Raw genomic sequence first — 22,280 nt, forward strand, 5'->3', positions numbered from 1 at the left:
TTCCTTTATCGCAGGAAGGAAGTTCGTCAGAGCGATATCCGGCCGTTTATTCGGTCCCACCACCAAGCAACCTGGTTGTGTCCTTCGACTGGAACCAACTAGGCAGACCCCGGTTGCCAGCAAGCATACCATTCAGAATTATCATTCAAATATACAGAATGGTAATGGCTGGCACTATTATTGATGAAGGGGAATCTGTGAGTATCCTTTCCTCTATTGCTTGGAAAGCGCTTGGTTCGCCAGCGCTTTTGCCTGAAATGAGAAATCTATCAGGCTTTGATAAAGGAACCAGTCGACCTTTAGGGATCCTCCCCAATGTGCCCATAACATTGAAAGGGAAGACCGTTCAAATGAACGTGATGGTCATTCAAGGACCCTTGGATTATAACCTACTCCTTGGATGAGACTATATATATGGCATGGGAGCTATAGTCTCCTCACTCTTTAGAGTAATGTGTTTTCCGCATGAAGGAAGAATGGTCAAGCTCGTGGACCAACTTTCGTTTCCCGGATCACGCATCGAAAATAGTCATTTACCATCCCTAAATGGTCTATTCACGCAAGAAGTGTCTCAACCCATGGTCCGTCCTCCTAATGAGCGCGAGTAATCTGGGAGGATATGACTGGAACCCAGGGGGCATGCGTCCTGGTCTGCTTCGGCAGGAAAACTTTGGGAATAGGGTAGGTTTCCATGGGAGAATATGACTAGTCTGTACCCCGTCCGTAGAGGAAGAGGGGTTGGTATAGAATAAGATTCTTTTGTTAAAGTTATGTGAGTTGGCGAGCATTGTCGCTCACCTTTGTCTATTTCGGTAGACATTGCTGAGGAGGTGTTTTTTTTGAAAGATTAACGAGACAATCTTCGGGTAACCTGAAAGAGGTAAGCCTCTCTCTTTAAAACAATTGTTTTGAAGGAAAAGAAGTAGAGGTAACCTTGAAATCGTACTTTATACCTGGGGGCATGCAGACCTTTTGGAGTGCTAGCAAGGGGCGGCTATTTATTTTTCAAATTTTTAGGTCCTTCCCTTTAAACCTGTAGGTCTAACCCTTTAAACTCGTAGGATTAGTCGTTTCCGAACTTGCATAACGAAAGGATGCGGGGCATAGCTTTGTGAGATGAAGCTCCGTAAAAAAATAGAATCTCAATGAGACATTCTTATCATATGACTGGGTAATCGAGCAGTTTTAGCACAAAGTTCATGCTCGTTAAAAAACAAACGCAAGACCCGAGCAGTTTTAGCACATAGTTCATGCTCGTTAAAAAATAAACATAAGACCGAGAAAATGTTTCCACCCGCGTTTAAGCTCGTTAAAAAATGAACTATCCCAGTAAATAACCACTATGAATGTAATATCATCAGCCATTAAAGCCTTGGTCGTGTTTGCACCGTCACCTCCACTTTTCATTGGCCGATCGTTCACCTCCATATGTTTGTTTACCCATTTTGAGGAACAGCTGCGAAGAGTGATTTCACCTATCCATCCTTGTGACACTGCCATGATTGGAAAATTCCAACCTGTACCTGGAATCAGCTGCTAACCCTGTTTATCACTTGTTCCTCAAAAGACGAGTCTTCTTTAAGCTCTTTTCAGCTGACTCGTAAAATATGAAAAGATTGCCGAGTCCTTAGCCTTCCAGCTTGTTAAAGGGACAGGAAGAGCTATCCCTCCTCTAGATTTTAATCTTTTTGGAACTGAGGGATTATTGCACAAAAAGATCGAGCGCTTGTTTTATTCGGCTCGTTAAAACTATCGAAAATTCATCCCTTCTGTATTGTTTTATACTTTTTCGGACTTAAGGGATTAGATGACAAAAAAGGAATTTTGGAGTTAACTTTATGTACCTTTTCAGACTCTCTAAAAATGAAAAGTACCGAGTTATCCTTGTCGTTAGACTCGTTAAAATCATTAAATAGCGACAAACTTGTCTTTAGAAGAGAACGAGTTTCACTATCGCTAGGCTCGTTAAAACATAGCGATGGGCTTGCCCGAAGGGTAGGTTATAGAACAAGCATATGTTATCCTCCTCAAGCTTGAAAAAAATAAAGAGGTACTGGTCAGCAATGACTGGGGAAAAATTGGGAGAAACTAAAGAAAACTTTGATGGTAGCAAGTCGCTCTTGAACATGACACTTTTCCTCCGTACCACAATCAGGTTGGGTTGTTTCATTCACCGGTCACATCCATGGTCTCGCCATACCATCCATATTTGGGGTAATGCTACCGATCCATCGTATCAGTGTCGCCATATGTTCAAGAGAAGTCGTTCAGAAAAGTCAACCGTGTCCCATCCACTGCCATACATTATCCTTCATCCTTTCATGACCGCCACCCTGAATCATATGTCATAGATCGTTTTCACCTCAATTAAAATCATTAGCTCCATTCCGTGTCACTGATGTGGGATTCATTAAGGCCCTCCTTTGATGGATCGCTTCTTGTCGACATCAGCTCATTATCCAAGAAGTCGATCTAGGAACAACCCCTTCAGTACTTTGAAGCTTGCATGCCTCAATGGCAAGTTTCTCACTTCCGGCGACAGGTATACATCAATGACCTTCGACCGAAAGATTTTGCGTGGTGTTCGACACCAAGTCCTTTATTCACACCACGTGAATTGTACTGCAGTACCTTGAGGGTCATTATCATTATCGGCGATTCCTCTTGTGCTTGTTAACGGTTTACATCATTGACCGGTAATCAAGCGATGTCTTTCCATGTTCGACTTCAGAACATTTCTCACATGGATCGACTTGTACTTAGAGTGAAGATCGAACGAGTTTGAAGACCCCGGATCTAGTTTCATCCATCCGGGCTGCGATATATATTCAGGAAAGATAAAGACATTGACATGTACATCATTACAGTAGATAATCATCCTACTCAAAGGATGATAATTTCATCAAAATTATCAGTCTACCATCAGACGATTGTCTGTTCTATGTACAGAAAAATGAATTTATAAAGCTGAGCATGGGAATTCCCGCCTCAGCTAGATCATGAAAGCAGAATGAAAAATAATGTATTGTATTGTATCTTATTACAGGTCTCCTCTTAGCATTGGATGAACTTCGGATCCCCCTGATAAAGCATTTCGCCCGATAAACAGCCTCATACTTTAGGGGGCAACTATTATAGACATTTTTGTGCCTTACAGCATTGAGCATGAAATCTCCATAATCTAAGGGATCCAAAGTCCCTAAACATATTGTTCCTACCCCTAGAGGAACAAGGCTAACAAACCACAACACTTCACAGAAGTTCTCCACCAAGAACTGCTCAAAACAAGTCAAATCAGGATCATTTCAGTAGCTACACTAGCTGTTTGCCCTGAATGTCAAAGCCAACACTGGCTACCTGCGTTGAATGTCAAATGGAACACTGGCTACATGCGCTGAACGAGAGTGGACATGTGGCAGGCTCATTTCTCAAGGTGTCAAAACCCAGAAAGCTTCCAAAATGACACTTGCCTCAGGGAATTCAACTGGTGATGAGTAAGAGGTTCCAAATCTCCAAGTGGAAGCAAGAATCTCCAAGTGGACTCAAGAACTGACAGAGGGAGAGGACACTAGTCAGATCTCAAGCTGACTCATCCTCTCTCCAAACATCTATATATGGATCTCTCCTCCATGAGATCTGGAGGCTGGAATTTTGTTATTGCAAAGAATTGCTGTTGGTTTGAGATTGGAATCATTGGGTGCTTTATGCTTTAAAGGGGGTGAAGATAGGAATTCCATTTGCTGGGAAGGAGATGCTCGATTGGAGCCTTCTGGGTTGTATCTCTTCCTGAACCTTGTTATTCATCAATAAAGCTATCTTGGTTTCTCCTATATGCTGATGTATTTTTGATGTATGAATGCATTAGTATGTTTAGTTTATTTCTAATCCTAAACTAGTTATGAATGTGAATATCTGTCTTTGTGTAGTGTTCTTCTCTTGTCGCAAGTAGCTGTTCTCTTGTCGCAAGTAGTTGTTCTCTTGTGATCTTGCAGGAACCCGTTGAAGCTGGACAAGCAAGAAGGCAAGTAGTTGTGAACTCCCAAAGAGAAGAGAGACCGGATCGAGGGACAAACGGAAGACACCGGTAAGTCCATTTATCTCTCTTCTTTCACATTTCATAAAGGAAGAAATCAGAATAGCTGTACTCGTTTGTTGCTAAGGCACTATCACACCTTAGGTGGATAGGATCGTCCTGCATAGGAATTTTTCCCCACAACAATCTTTAACTCATTCTCTAAAATAACGAATCCAAAATAAACCAACGCCCTCTTAAAAATGTACACTTCTTCAAATTTAACAGCAATTTATTCTGCTGTAATTTTTCCAAGTCACACATGACGTGTGAGAAAGGTTCTTCCCTAGTCTTACTGAAAGTAAGGATATCATCCAAATACACAATAACAAACTTCTGGATATATTATTTCAGCATCTTGTTCATTAAGCGCATGAATGTGCTGGGTGCATTGCTCAATCCAAATGGCATGACTAGCCATTCATATAGGCCCTCATTGGTTTTGAAAGTAGTCTTCCACTCGTCTCCTTCTCGAATCTGTATCTGATGATAACAGCCTTTTAAATCAATATTTGAAAAATATGCTACTCCACTCATGCAGTCCATCATATCATCCATTCGAGGTAAAGGGAACCTATATCTAATGGTAATATTACTAATTGTTCAAGAGTCAATACACATCTGCCACTCTCCTCCTTTCTTGGGAGCTAAGACCGTTGGAACTGCACACGGACTTAAACTTTCCCGATTCAACCCTTTTTCCACCAACCCCTGTACCTGTTTCCTAATCTCCTCATTGTCCTTTGGAATCATTCGGTAAGAAGCTTTGTTGGGTAAACTAGCTCCTCAGATGAAATCAATATGGTGGCTGATACTCCATTTTGGGGGTAACTTATCTGGCAAATCATCCACTACTATATTGCTAAATTCTTGTAACATATCTTGAATTTCCTTTGGCAAATCCTTAATTTCAGTATGAATTAACACTGTCCTTAGCCTCCGCACAATTGCAAACTTTATTTCATTATCTCCAATCTTTTATAGGAACTCTTTTCCCCGTAATAATAATTTCTTTGTCCCATTGCTCTCTCTTGTGTCCTCTTCCTTCATGGGTACCAACATATGCTTGATCCCATCTTTTGAAAACTTATAACAGTTTGTCTTCCCATCATCCACTACCTTCCTGTCATACTTCCATGGTATACCTAGCAGTATATGGTACACACATCCATGAGCATAATGTCACATGTCACCTTATCCTTATACCTGCCAATATGAAATTCCACTTCACACTATTCATCAACAAGTAGTTGATGCCCTTTTTGTAACCAAGACACCTGGTATGGGGTTGGGTGTTTCATTCTTTTTAAACTGAGTTTCTCTACCATCTCTTTGGCTACGAGGTTATTAGTGCTTCCAATGTCAATAATCAGTTTACAACACTTCTCATGTGACTTACACATAGTACAGAATAGGGCTTTCTGTTGTGTCTCATCAGCTAACTCTTTAGCTAGCTTCAACATGATTTTGTTCAACACCAAGGCCTCTCCTGTTTCAGGTATGTTCTCCACTTCTTGAGGTGGGGCCTCAGCTTCCTCTAGTTGAGCAACATATGCTCCTCTTTTTCTTGCTTGATCACTTTCAAGACATTCAAAAGACCAGTGTCCCCATTTGTGACACTTGTAACACTGATAGGCATTCCCTCTGCCTCTATCGTTATCTATTAGTCACTGGTAAGGCCTTCCCCCTCTAGTGTTACTTTCTTTATCAGTTGACCCTGTAGTTTTAGAACTGCTGCCTTCCTCATTGCTACTGGCAGTTCTGCGTCTATCAAATGACTATCGCCTTCCTCGGCCGGATCCACATCCTCTCCTGGCATTTTGTTTCCTAGTGATCTTCTCCTCTCCTTTTGAAGAACTTTGATATTCTTCTTCTATAGATTTGGGAGTGAGAATACTTATCTCATCTAGTATCTCCATATGTAATCCATTCACGAACCTTGTTGTCTTTTCTCAGGTATCTTCGACATAACCCGCTCGCAGATTCAATCTATAAAATTCTTTTGTATATTCTTTTAGAGTCATTGCCCTTTGTTTCAGGTTCTGTATCTATTTATATAGAGAAATCTCATAGTCCTTAGGTAAAAACTTACCTTTCATCTTGGCGATCATTTTGGTCAACTTTTTAATTGGCGGCTTATTTGATCTCCTTCGCTTTGCCTGCACACTCTCCCACCACAGTGCTACGTGCCCCTTCAATTTTGTAGCTGCAAATCTTACCACCCTATCCTCAGTGATTTCCTCACATTTGAAGTATTTATCCAACTCTCTAATCCAGTCCAATAATACTTCACTCGATAAACTGCCATCATAGTTTGATAGTTCAGGCTTCAGTTTGCTGCTTACTAGCAAAACATATTTCAACACTTTTATCTCTCACCCTTCCTCATCGAACCCATTTGTCATAGCTCTAGCTTCTTCTTCACTATCATCACCACCTTCTAGATCCCTACATCTCCGTGCTTCTACTGCTGCTAATCTGGCACTTAGGATCGTGATTTCCTCAAGTAGTCCTTTCTCGGCTACCGTGTGAATATCTCTACCTCTACATCTTCTTCCTACCTCCATAATTTTTTTTCTTCCCTAAGGAAAGAAGTACTCTCATACCAAAATTTGATGACTCACCCCAAAAGCTGAGGTGGGTTCTTTCATGGCAACTCGCCCACGTGATCCGTTCCCGCACTGGTATGCATCTGGGGTTTTTGGTGAGGTTTTAATGGAGCATTAACTCCGCCACCTTTTCGAGGCTGTCTTGGTCACTGTGTTATGGCTCTATGGCGCTGGTTTTGGTTGTAGCTTGGGTTATTGTTGCTGTTGGTTTTGCTCTGCTCCTCTATGCCCTTACCTCATTCCTTCTGCTCGATGGTAATGGCTCTCTCCCTCCCACTGTCTGCTAGTTCCAACCTCGACTATGGTTCTATGTTACTGGGTAATGTTAAGATGTTGTATCAAAGAGTTTGGTGGTTGCTTCTTGGGTGGTTTTTTGAAACAATGCTCGGCTTTGTGGCCGTCATGGGTATGCGATGATTTCTATTTAATTTTAGTTGGTTTGCTGCACTTCTTGTTTGTCTCTTCTACATTTGACTATGTTTATGGTGCACATTCTTGTGAGGTCCTCAACCCGACTTCCGTGGCGACAGTTCGGCTCTAACACAAGGTAAGCTATCTGCTTCGATTTCAGGCTTCCTCTTTCCTTTTCTTCTGCTAAAAATTCTGCTCCTCGTGTGCATCTGGGGTTTCATGGCTCTTCTCAGATTTTGGTTGTGAATTTGAATGCACTTTTTGTATCGTTCTGCTCTTGTTGTTGAGCGTGATCCCTTCTGTGTTTGTTTAGTTGGTTGTGGGTCACACGAACCCTTCTTGGTGTTCGTATATTTTTTTTTGGAAGGCACTATGCCTTATGCTCTAAAGATGTGTTGGGTTACATGATGTTGTGTCTCAAATATAACAAATATTTATGCAATGTATTTATATATATTTATAGAAATGATAAATCTTCTACTTGTAAGAATTTCAATGATTTGCTTTCGTGAACTATCTCAATGAATTCTCTTGAAGTGTTTAGTTGGTTCGATGTGATGCATAGTGAGTCCCTCAATCATGTAGTTAATTTCGTGCATAGTACCAGATTATAGTATTTCATAATAACAATTGTTTACTACCTGAAATGCTTCTCTTTACTATTTTAAAATATTATGTGAGAGTTTACATTCTCTAGTTTCTATTCTCCTTTGTTGGCAGAAACCCTTTGTTCATGTTTTGATTGTGTATTTAAGCTCATGGTAGCCTCGTTCAGTTGAGGAACTATGTGAAGTTGCAATTTGTAGTTACATTCCCTTTTGGTGTTATTCAAGTATTAATTTATTTAAGACTATTCCCTAATCTATTTACTTTCAAAAAATAAAACGTAACAACATTGGCTCTCCTGAAATGAAAAAACCATAAAAGTAAACTAAAAAATAAATTTAAGAAAATTCTTAAACCAACATGTCCAAATGTTTCCTCCCTAATTGGATGCTCCAAAATCACTATATAATATCAATGGGTGGAAATTGTATTACATACATTTATATCTATGCAGAATACACATACAACTTTTATATTAAATCAATTTATGCATTTTTTATATTGAATCATTTTATGCATTTTGGATTAACTGTTATACATTACAGAAGGTGTATCGATTTGTACTTGATAATGCTTGTCGTTACTTATAGTTATATGTACATATACCGCTTTTTTTCCATGGACCAAGGTCTCCACACCTACACCTCATTCTCTTAGATCATCTTGTCGGTGTTGCTTGTTTAGATTCTTCTCACGTGAAAGATCATAAGTTATTATGTTTTTGAGGTAATGTTCATTTTCAAATATTAAATGGTTACAGATAGGTAATGTGTACACTTATTTCTTTCTTCCAATAATCCTATCCACCAGTAACACAGTTCATATCACGAGTCCCATCATCCACTAACTCTAAATGAGATTAATATCCTCATACTTACAAATTAGTATTCCTTATTCCTAAACCCATGCTCATTTTCGCACTGAGAGATAATGTTAATATATTTGAGTGGAATAACCTTATTAGGTCCATACATCCATGGTTATCTTTATCTGTTGATCACCCCTGAACTTAAATGGATTGTTGATTCACCAAATATTCTAGAATCGGATATTCCGGGAATCAACAATAGACTTAAGATGGCAGTTGATCACCCTTCTCGCTTAAGTCAATATTCCCGGAATCAACAATAGACTTAAGGATGGCCGTTGATCACCCTTCTCGCTTAAGTCAATAAACTTAAGGATGGCCGTTGATCACCATTCTCACTCAAGTGTACACTGAGATGATGAATCTGATATTTTAATTATGTTGGTGATATAACATAGTGGTTAATGCATTGAAACCTGCGTCCGTGGTTTTTTTATTTCCTTTCTCTGTTAGGATTATATTTAGCATTCATACATATGTGATTGCTTGTTTTATTGAGAAATCTTCAGCACATGACACTGTACCTCTAAGACTGGTTCACTTTTAAATTTTTTGTGTTACGTCCCACTTAGAGATTGAGGTGACCCTCTTCACTACTTACATTCATGCACTAATCACATGGGCACATGTGACTGGTGGAGCGATGTGCGGCAACTTGGTTGGAGCGATGTGCGACAACTTGGTTGAGCAATGAGGATCAATTCCACTTACCCTAATGTTTTTCTACTAGAGGCTATGATCCAAAACCCTGTAGTTATTGTTATTCAAGTCTGACACTTTACCCTCCTGGTGTGTTGGTGATTTGTGGTAGTTGCTATTCTACAACTTATAAAGTGGTCTATTACCAAAAGGAATGGCCGAGAGAGCACTAGGCATTACCCCGTGCAACTTCCACCCTCAGGTTTTCCAAAATCACAACGAATGTTCTCCCTTGTTGTTTTTATGCATTAGTCATTTTCTTGGAGATTTTGGTAAAGCTTCGCTCACCCTGTTCCGTTCATTTTTTGGCTTGATCTGTCTCTGAATGCAGTGAGTGCTTTTGATGATGTATTCCTGGTTTATGTGCACCTCATTTGTACTTAACTCGCCGAGTGATCCTGAGTTACTAGAGCATCCTCAATAATGAGAAATCATTCAGCAACTCTCTGAAGGTGATTTTTATAGATGCGTCCACCTTCATTTCAAAAATACTTTACCCTTTCCTACTTGTAACTCGAGGTTCAAAGGCAGCTCTTCAGACAAAAGTCTTCTTATTCGTTTTCTTGATGTGGAGACTTGGTAAGCTGTAGTGCCTTAACATTGTCAAGTGTAAGCGTTTCGAAAACATTGACATTGCTAGCACTGTTAGGGTTCTTGGTAAAATATCACTTGTTCCGAGTGACTCACGGTTCAATAATCTCTGAAATCAATTTCTGTATTTCCCTATTCTTATTTACGATTTTCCAGTTTATTCATTTTACAATTTTCTCTGATCAAGTTGGAAAGGGTCCACTATTTCGTGGTTATCACTTCATTCGTCACCTATCCCTTAGAGTGGAACCCATGTAAAGCTCAGAAGATCACACCTACTATTACACTATTAATCCCACATTGGTAAGGGTTTTTGGGAACCACTCTCTATTCTAAAAACAAATTCCTATCATAGTTGTTCTCATAAAATTGAAGGTTTCTGTTTTATAGTAATCTCCATGTTATGCTTTAATTACATGTATTCACATATTTTTTTTGGATTGTTTCCCATGGATGTCGCTCATATTTCAGATTAATTCTAGTTTTTTCCCTCCACTTCCATTAAGACTGAGATCATTGATGTGTAACATTCCTGAGCAATTTATATGTAATTCCCTCATTCAAGGAAAAGAATGAAGGTGGATATTTTATCTATCTTCTATGGGTGGAACTCCTGTACTCTACATATTTGTTTCAGTTTAAGAGTGGCCCAAGGCACTAGTGCAAACTCATTTTCTGTGTTAACCGTTATAGTTGTCCGGTATCTATCTCTCATAGCTCTATATTAAAATATTTATTAATAATATGATTGAGTTTTGATTATCCCCTGTTTTGGGGGCAGTTGTAAAAATCTGTTGTGGTCTTCAGAACTAGAACAATATTTTTCTTCATGTAGCTAAAATTTCCAGTAATTTATTTCGAATGACCTTCGCATGTATTATATTGTGTGCTATTTTTGGTTATAGCATTTACCAATTTCATGCATATTTCAGTTCTTCATCCTTTTATATATATATATATATATATATAGTTTGATTATGCAAATGCCCTTAATTATATCGATTGGTTTCCTGATTTTTCCCTTCTATATTTTAACCTCATTGTAGGAGCTCACATGAATCACGGTTTTTAGTTAAATAGTCAATTGAATTTTGATTTAAGTATAACAATACCAAGTTCACCATGCCCTACCATGATCATGAAGCTCAAACCCAAAAATAAATTTCACAATAAAGCAAGTAACAGAGATCGATTAACTATATATCTGTAGCCTCTGCTACCACTGAATTCCTCTATTTAATTTCCTGTGAATTCTTCCATAATATGAGTTAAAAATAATCTACTTTTCAACTTATGATTAAAGTCCTTTAATTATACATTTGACCTGTTCATTGGAATTCTGAAATTTATCTGTTAGTTTTTCAAATATAAATATATTCCACTAGCCAAAATCTACTACATAAACAAAAATACATATAGAATTGTAACCAATCTTATCCCAGCTAAATATCCAACCTCATACTTTTTGAGATCCCCATGCTAGCCTTTTGAAATTAAGTTAACTTCCTTATTAATTAGACTCTATTCTTAGTGAGAGAGTTTGAATTTTATAGATTCGGTTGCATCATAGTTTATTTAACAACTTTGTCCCTTCTCCCTCGGCTCTGAGTTTACTACCCGTAATCCAGTCTCTGAGTTTTTACAAATATTATTAACCATAACCACATAGGTAGGGTTCTAACATTCTCTAAATAAATTTCATTTAATAATTCTACCAGCCACATGTTATTGTTAAACTTCTCATAATAACTTCATTTACATTTTCGTTTAGAAATTGCCACATCTTCTTATATCTATATAAATAAATAAGAAGACGATATATATATATATATATATATATATATATATATATATATATATATATATATATATATATATATATATATATATAAATAAAAAAAAAAAAATGGGATGGAATTAAATCATCTGATGACACTTAATATAATTAAACTAGAATTATATTAATTCAAACTAGTTGCTAGGTTGTTAATTGGAAATCTAATACCACCATTCAACCGAGAACTGACTTCCTAGACTTCACCCCCTAGATGAGAGTACTTGGCCATGGATCTTTTTATACACTTGCATAGGCTTTTCCATAAAAGAGAGCTTTCTCTCCTTAACATATTTTTCCAACTAAGAAACTTAATGGATTTTTCTGGGTGATGCATTAAGTTTTTATCCCACTGTACTTTTATGATTTTTCAAGCTTGGCATATTTCTCCAACCAAGAAACTTAATGGATTTTTCTTGGGGATGGATTAAGTTTCTCTAGAATCTCATCTAGAATTCTTATCATGAAAAAAGCATCCACTCTCATTTACCATTGACATTTTAGTTGGAAAGAATCTCAATTCTAGGTATCTCATTTATAAACACATTCATCCTATTTATTTATTTATTAAAAAATATTCATTTACATAATTCCCAACAATTTCTCATGGCTTTTATTCCATTCTATCTAGTGTAACTCAATCTAACCCAAACAATATTATAACCACATAGGTATTTTACATTATATGTAGGTTGTTTCACCATTTCTTACACGTGAACCTCCCTCATTTGTATTTACTTTATTTATGTTGGCTAGTATGTATTCATCTGGGTATAAGGTACCATTATTACTCTTGGGCATGTGGTGCCATTATTCAATCTATTTTGATCCCAAGTTACCATTATATATGTTAGGTGTGATATGCTACCATTTTGGAAAGAATGGATTGTTGGACAATTTTGAATACATATAATATAAACTTATCTTTAGGCATGCATTATTACTTTGTTTATGGTTTATTTTTGAAATAATATTGTATTATATTCATGATTTTTTTTACTTGATGATGATGAATTTCCATTATACACCAAAAGTAAATGTTTAAGAGGTTGATGCATTGGACATGTTGGAGGAATTTTTTCTTTACAACTTTAATTTTCACTCTATTTTGACTCTATTTGAGAACCTCAGATAGGTGTTCTAAAAAAATCCACCCATTGGTCTAGGAATTAGCATGTTAGGTTGTTCATGGAAAATATTTTTTCTAATGGATTATATGCACCAAAAAACAATTAATGAAATTTACCAAAATAAACACAAAATTTATGCCCATACATATCAATGATAACACAATATTTATTCTTTAAGTGTAAGTGGTGGACATTAGCTATTGAGTTATGCATTATATATTCATGATTTGGTCATCCCTATAAATTACATTGATTTAATTTTCGATTAAAAAAGATAATTAGCAATAGCTTTGAGATTACTAACCTTCCACACTTACATTTATTTGATGCATATAAATCTTGCATATATATGATGGTATATTTCTTTAACAACCTAAATATGTATTTAATTTATTATGGAAGTAAAAAATAGAAAATAAACTTGTGTCACACCTTAATAGCTAGGAGTTAAGCTAACTAAAGGGTGTAATTCTTTAAAGTTTGATGGTATTATCTACATGTAGCCTTTCCGTAACCATATTTATCTAACTTATATTTTCTCTAATTTTTAGTCCATTATTATCATGATATTTTAATTAATGAAAAATCCACCATTTAAAATTCTTGGAGATAATTGTTCAATGGAAGGGTCCTTATCAACTTGGTATAAAATACTCTTGTGGTGAATTGAATGAATTTCTTGGCAATATTGACTCACTCTCGGCCTGAGAGATGGAAACCATAAGAACTTTACATATAATTATATGTTCAATCTTGGATCTAAATAAAAAGTAGAATGTAGTTTATCTTTCCACCACAAAGTCAAAGTATGATGTTACATTTAAAGTTGAAACAAATTTACAATGTGAATTGGTAACCTCTTAAGTGTTGTTAGATTTCTAGAGTAGAAATAAATGAATGAATAAACAAGAATTATAAATGTATATATATTAGTATCTCATTTTGAATTTTTTTTTAAATTAGTGTGAGATTCTCAAACACCCATTATGTCAAGCATGTTGGAGAAAGAACACCACTATAAACATATGAAGTTAAAATATACCAATTTATATATAACAATATAGTAATAAATCAAGATAAGAATATATTATTATTTAAAATGAGAACATAATTTTTTTTTTTAACTCACAAATAAGCAAATAAATAATGAATTGGGTTAAGAAATAAGAGATGAACAAATCTTAATTACAATTAGATAATGAAATAGATACAAAAAAATCAAGTTGTTTCCTTAATTTCAATACCAAATTTATATATATAACATAACAATATAACAAGAAATCAAGATAGCAATATATTATTATTTAAAATAAGAATATAAGAAACATTTTAAATTTAACATATGTGTATATACATAGACACACACAAATAAATAATGAAATCTCTTAAAGAAATAACATTAACAAACCTTAATTATACATAAACAAAGAAATTGAAACAAAATCAAATCAAGCTCTTTCCTCAAATTCAAAGATAAGAAATATATAACAGTATACGAAATATTTTATTTAGCCCACACACACACACATAAATAATGAAAGGATATTTAAGAGATAATGAACAAAGCTTAATTACCCATATATAAAGAAATAGATCCAAAAATAAGTCTTTGTTTCCTTAAATTCAAGAACATATAATACATAGGCTATAAATTTGTTGGAAATAATACTGAGGGTGAGGGGGGGGGGGTGGATGAGTATTAGCAAATCAATCATTTTTCATTTCCATAATCAAATTCATATACACTAATTCAGTTAAGGGAACCCGCGTGTACACGCAACTGTGTTTAATGCAACTAGCATATATCAAGTAAACTTATGATTTAGTTAATTCATCATATGTTGATCTTTAATGAGTGCATTAGAACTTCATTAACAATATAAACAGAACATATCATCACACATAAGAAACACACATGAACACCATGATATAAGGTGAAACCCAATGCAGGACAAAAACCACCTATTGCTATTTTCTTTAATATAAGAAAAACCTGTTTACAATCTTGTATTGGCGCACACGTATACAAGTATGCACGCACCCACGTACAGAAGGCTACAACCCTCTCTCTTTCTTGAGCTTCTATTGGAAGGGAGCTACAATCCCCTAGCTCTTGTACTAGCCAATATATTTAATAGTACGTAGGTGCCAGCCTACAGAAGGCTACAACCTTCACTTTTCTTCCAGGGACCACATTTCATAAATTTTCAGACTGGATCCATCAATAACATCAAAGCACAAAATCAATCACCACTACAATATAACCATCAACCATATCTACATCATCAATCTCTGAATCACCCAACAACTGAATTAGTGAAACCCTGTCATCAAAACACAGTCACCAAAACATAGAGCAAAACCCCGAATTCTGCAACAACCACTAAAACCAACAACAACCTCAAATGTCAAATCACATAATGTATGCACTACTTTGTTGTGTCAAACCAATTTTCATACGCTCTTTTACCAAAGGGAACTAGCGTACAGATCTGAAAATAATTACTTATACCTTCGCTACAATTTTCAGCTTTAGACATACCCAGATCATCATATATAAAGGATAAAACATACGTGAGTTTTCATATCTGAACTATTCATACCATGTAATGATAATTCATTTTAGTCTTCATGATCCTCGTCCATCAACCTTCATTCGCCACATAGGTTCATCCTTAGCAAAGCATCACAAACCCATAACCTGCATGCTAGATCTCACACTTCATCAAATATTCATCACTTGCACACCGTGGCCTAATGATCTTCTCCTCCTTTTATAGTCTTAGGCCTTACTCAATACCATGGACCAAAACCACTTACGACCAATACCTTGGACCAAATACCTAGGGTCAATACCTTGGACCGATACCATGGATCAAATACTTCGAACCAAAAACTTATTTTTCCAAGGTATACGCGCTTTTCCTCTTGTGAAAGTGCGTGTGTACGTATACGGGATTTTGTATATAGTGAACCTGCGTGTATGCGTGACTTGGTCAATGGTGAACATGTGTATACCTTGTTTGTATACATGACTTTGTATACAGTGAACCTGCGTGTATACGCGGCTTGGTCAATGGTGAGCCTGCGTATACCTTTCTTTCTTCAATCTTTGTTGTTTACCTGATATACTGTGATCTTTCGTTTGAGAGAGTTGCCATCAAGGACAACACATGTGTCATACTGTGTCATAATGGCAACAAAATTTATTTTCCAATAGCTTAAGTATCTAGGAAAAGAGTACTAGATTTAATATAATTTACAAGTGTATATTTATATATAATGAACGTTCATAGAACAATGTGTTCCATTCAATTGAAATGTGTTGGTGGAAAATTTCAAGGAATGATATCATGATATTCTATGGATAATGCTCATTATTGTTCAATTATTCTAATCTTCACTTCTTTCAATTGCAAAGCTGCTCTGACCAAATGACTACACTAGCCATATATAGCATGTGAATGGTAGTCTTGAAAAATAATGTGGTATTTACATTTATTTAGTTCATCAAATGTGTCATTATCAACACTAAACTAAGTGTTATTTATAATTTGAAGGATCCTTAAAATCTTGTATCAATGTGATTTTTGAGATAGTTCATCACAATAAATAATAATGCACTTTATTTGGATTACTTTCTAGTCCAATGTCATCGAATACATCACCTTCTCTAACCATATCAGAAAGACATTCATAATATTTGTGAATCACAACCACTTCATTTTACATCCCCTCATTAGTCGACCTTGGGAATGGGGGGAATTGTTTGAGCCCTTCATGTATCCATGGTTTGAAATATTTGTTAGTGTGGTTTACAGACCCAATAATGGACTCTATATCATCAATACACGAAGAACAAAAGTAAGAGTACTTTAGTTTATGAAACACTAATATCTTTATCATATTCTCATTTCTAATGGAGTGAAAACCTCTTGTTCCATGGATTTTTTAACAATTATATGACATTGAACTATAAACATCACTCATCAAAATATTCCTAAAGTACTTTCTTGACAACAAAACTCATGTAAGTCAAATTTTGTGAAATAAGCCTATATTTTCCATAGAAAAACACACCTACACAAATGCACATGTACATATATTTCTATATATACATACATAGATATACACTTACCTATGTACACCACCCATCCTTAGATTCAATACACGACTTAACTTTTGTTTGCATCAGTTAAGAACATCAATTGAATCTACAAGTCATGAAGCCTCTTGATTGAATTTATTCCTAATAATTTTACATTTTATGGACGAGGGAGCACCATCACGCTCTCATTTTCTGAGTCCCATCTCAAAAAAATTCCATGTATGAAAAATTTCAAATGTCTTATTAAAGAGAGACCACCATAAGAATGATGGTGATGACTTAAATTGATGAGCAAAACCATCTGGTCATATGCAAGGTTCTTTAAAAGTGATATTCCACCTAAATAATTTCTTATAGAGAATATAAAATCAATGTTTAAGAAAACATGTATCATGTGTATGATCATCAATGATGTAGAAATGGTATTCTTTAATCACTTGAAGATTATTTTCATTACTATCATAACCATTGATACCAAGCTCTCCATGCCTATACAAAATATGGACAAGGATAGAGAAATATTATAAATGATAATACTCACTTTGTATTTCATTTTGTCCAACGAACATGTAGTTCTTAGCAAAATCAACCATTGATAATATTATTCCCTTTTGGAACTCATCACGTGACTTTATGTACTATAAGTCCTATCATTTCTATATATGGGAGTGCTTAATATATTTATATATTTCCTTCCTAAACTTCTCCATAAATATGCTACAAAAATGTTGCTTTCAAGTAAATTAATATTTACTCATGTTGTCATCAAATCTATAACAATAGTTTGCTTAACATATTGATATCTTTTCCACTTCATAGTTAGATTTGACAATTGAGGATCATTGGGATCAATGGGACACTTAGCATCAAAGGGTGCCAAATGAGAACTTTCTTTCCATTTTATGGCACTAACACATTCTTTTTTAAAAATTGGTAACTCACTTTCTGATGAAAGGAGATTTTGGGGTAAACTAATTTCCCCTTTCTTTATAAATTTTTGATCCTAAGGCCTGTGGGTTATGGCCAACAAACCTATTGGAAGAATTTAAATAGCACTTTGGCCTTAAACCGGGACCATACACTTATTTAGGTTTTTCTTTAAAAACAAGGACCACATCTCTTTAACACAATACAAAGGAATACATGGGAAGATTTGCTCTGAAAACTTAAAACAGACTTCAAAAACATTACACCCACAACCATAATTATCAGTGGGTCCACTCATCCAATCCTTTATACAATTCTCTCTGACCTCTGCCTTCTTCGATCTCTGATCTCTGATCGGCTGATCTCCATTGTCCATCTCTTCTCCAATCCAACGGCTATCAATGATCCGGATTTAAACAGGAACGCAACAAATTACAGAGATAACCATATACACAGAGATGCAGCGGAAATAATACTTCATTTCATTAATGGAAAATATTGAAATATGCTTACAAACAGAAATGGAAATAAACTAGCTAGGGCGATGTTAGCTTATCTCTGAGAAGAGATGTGATGGCTACATGCTTCTGAACTGTGTTACAATGAGGCTCAAAGGCCTATTTATTGTTGAGAAACAATGGAAAAACCCTTAACATTCCAAAACCTAACCCTAGGAGATGAAACGCCAAACTGTGGGCCCCGTTTGGGGGTAAGTTGGTACATCAACTTCCCGGGGTCGTAACTTTGGCATATGATCTCCGTTTGACGCGTACAATAGCTCATTAGAAAGATCTATCCGAGCACTATCATTGTTGGAACGGGGAACGGGCAACACTAGTACATTCCATGGACTCGTGTTGCCCCCAGATTCCCCAAAAAACGTCGTTTAGGGCCTCAAAACGGCTCCGGAAGTTCAGGACCCGAAAAACTGCTAAAAATAGTAAGTTGTGCTACAATTAAGGAAACTGAAAATGCTGAGAAAGACAATGGTGGGGGTCTAGGTGGACTTGGCAGGTGGCCACCAATATCCACCTGGATCATTCCTCCCTCCTTAGGAAGCAATGGTCCCCATTGCGTTGAGCTCCTCCATGAGATGAGGAAACTTCTGCTGAACTTGTTCCCTGGTGAGCCACTTGCCCTGCTGAAGGAGTTGGCCCGCTTTGACAACTCGATACAGTTGGATATTCTGTTGGCGAGTGTTCTTGATCTGTGTGTCCATGATCCAATCAGTTGCAGCTTGTTCCATGCAATCTGGATTTAATTCTGTGGGTTTGAGCTGTTCTGCAATGTCGGATGTGTCTAGCAATGGTGGAAAGTATGGCCAAAGGCGGTCCACATTGAATACTGGGTGCAAGCCAAGGAATGGGGGAATGCTGAGCTCAAATGCATTGTCTCCCATAGCCTTAGTAATGGTGTAAGGACCATATCGGAGTGGTCTCAATTTCCGATAGGCTCCAGTAAGGCGTTCCTTTTGCAAATGCAACCAGACTTTGTCGCCCACCTGAAACTTGTGTGGCACCCGATGTTGATCATGTCGCTGTTTGTACTTGGCATTTGATTTCTCAAGAATATCATGGACCTGCTGGCGAATATGTTGGATGCGCTCAATGAAGCTGGTGGCCTTATCTGTTTCGGAATGGACATGAGCTGAATTCATGTGAGTAGCTGCAAGTGGCATGGCCACATCAATGGAGCATAGTGGCTGGAATCCCAAACCCACCTGAAAAGGGCTATGGCCAGTGGAGCTGTGAAGAGCTCGGTTGTAGCTGTGCTGAACGTAGGGGAGGCTCTCGTCCCATGTGCGTGGATGCTTTGAGTTATACATGCGCAGAATGTGCACAATCATCCTATTGACAACCTCTGTCTGGCCATCAGTTTGAGGATGGAAGGCTGTGGACTTCGTGAGTTTGGTGTCCAGCATTGACCAGAGACTGGACCAAAAGGTGCTGAGAAACCGACTGTCCCGATCTGAGATGATAGACTGTGGAATCCCAAAGTGCACCCACACTCGTTCAAAGAAGAGTTTAGCAGTGGCTTCTGCTGTGATATTCTTCTTGCAGGCCATCATAATGGCCATCTTTGAGAACCTGTCGACGACCACAAAAACACAGTCATTTCCATGCTTAGTGGAAGGAAGGCCTGACATGTAATCCATGGAGATGGATTCCCAAGGTCGACTAGGGGTAGGCAACGGGGTATAGAGGCCTTGCTTCTTAATGGTCGGTTTGGCAATGGCAGAGGCAGTACATGATCGGATGTACTTCCCAACATCCTGTCGAAGATTCGACCAATAGAAATAGTTTTGCAGTACTGCCACTGTTTTCTCGACCCCGAAATGCCCAGCAGCCCGACTGTAGTGTGCTTCCCAAATCATCTTGGCACGCTCGCTTGAAGGAACACAAAGGTGACCGAGGTGGCATAATAGGGCATCTTGGAGGTGAAAATCTGCAACCTGCCGACCCTCCAAGAGTGTCTGGTATGTGTGGCCGAATTCTGGGTCGCTTTTGTAGAGAAGTGGCCAATCAGAAGTCTCGTGCCCGCAAGAGTTGAGCACGGTGGTTAGCGCCATGATCGGTGGTCGACTGAGGCAATATGCAACATTATTGGTGCTGCCCTTTTTATACTTGATATTCAAGTGAAACTGTTGCAGATATGTAGACCACTTCTGATGGCGATCATTCTGCAATTTCCCTTGGGTCTGTATGAACTGCAGAGGTCGGTGGTCTGTGTGGATGACCGTTTCCTTCCCCAAAATGTAATGCTTCCATTGTCGGCAGGCCTGTACAATGGAATACATCTCTTTATCATAAGTGGGGTACTTCCGGACTGTGTCTGAAAGTGTTTCACTGTGATATGCCACTGGATGTCCATGTTGAGTAAGGACTGCCCCAATAGCATAGTCAGAGGCATCTGTCTCGACCTCAAATGGTTGTTGTAAATCTGGTAACGCGAGCACTGGTGCCGTGCAGAGGCGATCCTTCAACTCTCTGAATGCCTTCTGTTGAGATTTAGACCAAAAGAATTTTGCTTTCGCCCCGCCCTTGGTGACTTGACTCAAGGGCCAAGAAATATGAGAAAATCCCAACACAAACCTGCGGTAGAAGTTGGCAAGACCTAGAAAGCTGCGGAGCTCTGTTAGAGTGGTTGGAGAGGGCCAATCCCGAATGACTTGGACCTTGGCTGGATCGACATGCACCCCCTGTTCATTAATGATGTATCCCAGATACTGAACCTCGGTCATGCCAAAAGTGCATTTCTCCAAATTGGCACATAGCTTGTGTTGCCGCAGTGTTTGGAGAACTTGTCGGATGTGGTGGAGGTGCTCTTCCCAACTCTGGCTGAAGATCAGAATGTCATCCAAGTATACTACTACAAAGGAGTTGGTGAATGGCCGCAAGATGTCATCCATTAGCCTCATAAAGGTTGCAGGAGCATTCGTCAATCCGAAAGGCATGACCAACCATTCGAAGAGGCCCTCCTTGGATTTGAAGGCAGTCTTCCACACATCTGAGGGTTCAATTGGTACCTGGTGATATCCTGACTTCAGATCGATCTTGCTGAAATATTTCGCCCCCTTTAGTTGGTCTAGGAGGTCATCAATCCGCGGGATCGGGTACCTATTACGGACAGTGATCTTGTTCAGCGCCCGATAGTCAATACAGAGTCTCCACGTCCCATCCTTCTTCTGTACCAATACTATCGGGCTCCCACAGGGCGAAGAACTCGGACGGATGTGACCTTTCTGCAGGAGCTCCTGAATCTGCCTCTTGATTTCATTGTTCTCTAGAACGGAGCGCCGATAAATTGGTCCATTGGGTAGCGGCGCACCTGGGGTCAGATCGATGGAGTGCTTGACTTGACAGTGCAGAGGAACCCCTGCCGGGGAGGTGAAGATGTCTTCGTACTCCTCCACAATCTTGTCCATCTGTAGTTGTCGTGCAGAGGGACCCCGTTTGGAGGCCGCGGCCACTGTCTTCTTCTTCCCTTGAGGGCGTATCATCAGGAAAACAAATTTCCTGGTTTTGGAGATGATCTTACTGCATTGTTTTGCAGTAATCAAAGAGATGGCAGCAGGTGGTGCTACCTCTGGTATCCTGAACAACTTATTTTCCAATGTAATAATAACAGCACGGGGCCTTGATTCATACACAGCATGTCGCTTCCACAAGTATGGTTGTCCTAGTAATACATCACAAACTTCAAGGGGAGCAATGTCACACAATACCTCATCCGTGAAGGGCTTGATGTTGTATGGAAGGCGACACTGCTGGCTCACGCGAAGATCTCGCCCTTGGTGAAGCCACCCAATGGTGTATGGTTGTGGATGTGCTGCGGTCAGTAAGCCCAACCGCTTCACGACCTCTGCCGAAATGAGGTTCTTTTGACTCCCGATATCAACAATGAACTGTATCGGGGAGCCCTTTA

The sequence above is a fragment of the Pinus tabuliformis genome, chromosome 7 (assembly GCF_031772625.1).
Source record: "Pinus tabuliformis cultivar Carrire ecotype Pingquan chromosome 7, CPIR1, whole genome shotgun sequence".
Classification (NCBI taxonomy): domain Eukaryota; kingdom Viridiplantae; phylum Streptophyta; class Pinopsida; order Pinales; family Pinaceae; genus Pinus; species Pinus tabuliformis.